This window comes from Limulus polyphemus, unplaced genomic scaffold, assembly GCF_000517525.1.
Source record: "Limulus polyphemus unplaced genomic scaffold, Limulus_polyphemus-2.1.2 Scaffold4596, whole genome shotgun sequence".
NCBI classification, from domain to species: Eukaryota; Metazoa; Arthropoda; class Merostomata; order Xiphosura; family Limulidae; genus Limulus; species Limulus polyphemus.
The window spans coordinates 70,667-73,336 of NW_013670206.1; the positions used below are offsets into that span (position 1 = coordinate 70,667).

Sequence of the window (2,670 nt, forward strand, 5' to 3'; positions counted from 1 at the left end):
AGGGGCAGTGTTCCGACAGCGGAAGTCACGTGACGCTAGTAACACGTTATGATATTCTCGAAGGTTCGTGAAGCCTCTAGTGTTTACTACATGTACGGTTTTCTTGTATATAACACCGCAAAGAAGTGACGGCAACAATGTAATTGAATTGCAGACAGAGATAGAGACGACAATTGAATCAAACGCGTAAATCGTTCGTTCGTTATGAATTATAGCGTTTGTTTAAATTATAGCGTGACTGTGGAAATTAAGTGAATTTCAAAGTTGTATTGAGAAAGAATAAACTAGTCTTATTTAAGGCAGGACTTGTATCGCTAATGTTTCTTAGAAAAGAATTAACTAACGACCAGAGACGTAACAATATTAAAACAAATGTTTCGAATAAGATTTTTCACGATTTTATCTGACCCTTTAAAATAAACACATGCTTCAACTAAGTTTCCTCACGAGCTAAACTTGTGTTACAACTTAGTAGAAGTCGGAAATAGTAACAAACGTTGAACACACATGTTAAGAACAACTAACATTGTTTGCGTATTAATAAGAATGGAGAGGGTTGTCACGTAAAGTGATTCTAACTAGACGGTTGTATAAATCTAAATAAATGTGAATGTATCAACAATTTTAATCTGGTCAGAAAGATGTTTATTGAAGACAGACTACACAGGATGTGAAATTGTATACACAGGTAACATTGTATGTCATTTATCGTCCAGTCCTGGGTCACTGGGCATCAATCACTAAAGAGAGACGAGTCCTCTGTAATTGCTGGACCAATCACTTTGAAGTCTACCCCAATGAGTTTGAATGGATTATGCTGAAAACCCCTTTAAAAGTTATGTCTCTGGACCAAAGGTGTGGTTGTCCCTAACATCAGGGTTATTCCCTGCCTCGAGGTTGCTCCAGAAAGTTCCAGGTCGTTCCAGTTCTCTCATATATACAAAAACACAGAATGGCAGTTAATACATACGTGCAAAACTTGCACTACACTAACTCCATGTAGGTTTTAATTGCTACTTTCCCTTAACTGATAATTTTGGCAAGAAGATGTATAATGTTAAAGTTGTTAAAGTTAACTAAGTAATGTTGATAAGGTGTTAAGGTTAGAACATTTTGCAACTAATAAATGTTACTGAAAATATAAACCTTTGTGGTGATCAACGTTATTGTTTACCATTAATGAAGTATATGCCTTCATGTCTTCATGTTAATAAAGTATATATCTTTGTGTGTAGAATTGGGCTCAGTATTTGTATTCCTTGCTTTACTTGTAAACTTCCTCAAGTTGGTTGACTTGTGTATCCTCTCGCGACTGCATATCCCAGGTCTTTAAATAAATCTGTTGTGATGAGTGTCTTGTCGCTCCAAACGATGCTATCTTGTTACATATGCAAAAGCTGAACATATTTTTAAAATTGTTAACAGTAAAAAGTTAGTTTTTCTATCTATATAAGCAGCTCTATAAATTGATATAATAAATTCATCACCATAACCAAATCGTTAAGTTGTTAGTAAAGTAGTAAAATTATAAGTTAGTATTGTATCTGATGATTGTTTTTATTTAAATTTTGTAGTTTTTTTAAGATGGGTGTATTATACACAATTCACGTTTACTACTTAGGTTTCGTTGGAATTTAAGAAATAATTTATTCAGTAATTTTTAAAATAAAACTGCAAGTTTTGTTAGTATAGTTTTTACTGAACCAGAAGTAAAACGAAATTTAATTGGTTTGAATTTCATGCAAAGCTACACGAGGGCTATCTGCGCTAGCCGTCCCTAATTTAGCAGTGAAAGACTAGTAGGAAGGCAGCAAGTTATCATCATCCACTGCCATCTCTTGGGCTACTCTTTTACCAACGAACAGTGGGATTGACCGTCACATAATAACGCCCTCACAGGTAAAAGAGCGAGCATGTTTGGCGAGACTCTCAGATTGAAAGTCGGGCATCCTAACCACTTAGGCCACAAGATAATGGGAGATTTATGTAGTTTAAGAACGACATATAAATACAGTAATTCTGAATAATAAGAGCATCTTTAAACTTATTTTGTAATTGAAATGTTTATGTAGTTTGTTTGTTTGTAGTTAATCACAAAGCTACACAAAGGGCTATCTGTTCTTTGCTCACAACAGGTATCGAAACCTGGTTTCTAGCGTTGATAGTCCGCAGACATAACGCTGTGGCAACGGGGGGGGGGCTGTTTGTGTTTGCTTGTTTTTGAATTTCGCGCAAAGTCACACACTAGCCGTCCCTAATTTACCAGAGAGAAGGCAGCTAGTCATGACCACCCACAGCCAACTCTTGGCCCACTCTTTTACCAACGAATAGTGGGACTGACTGTCATATTATAACGCCCTCACAGATTACAAGTCGAGCACCCTAATACCCGGGCCTGGCTGTTTCTGTAGTCTTTATTTCATAAATTACAAGTTGTGCATATAAACGTTTACAGATAAAACCAAAATTACATTTTGTCAATAGACACAATAATATATATATATATATATTATTTTATGCTGAAAAAAAAATATCCAAAAAATTAATAAAAGCTAATTTGTTTTAATTCTATTAATCACATAATTCTAGAAAACACTCTGGAGGATAATGTGTAGGATAATTAAGTTTGATAATATAACCTCTATGTTTTTCTTTATGTCTGTTTTTCTA

The 2,670-nt window shown here is 34.9% G+C and overlaps 1 long non-coding RNA gene across 1 annotated transcript in view; it reads left to right on the plus strand.

Moving 5' to 3' along the window:
* The window catches only part of LOC111088857, a 23,576-nt gene extending 21,471 nt beyond the window's left edge, over window positions 1–2,105 (plus strand). The window contains exon 3 of the long non-coding RNA XR_002613245.1: window positions 2,073–2,105. This is a non-coding gene — a long non-coding RNA (uncharacterized LOC111088857). The remainder of the gene's footprint in view (window positions 1–2,072) is intronic.
* The last annotated feature ends 565 nt before the right edge of the window (window positions 2,106–2,670 follow it).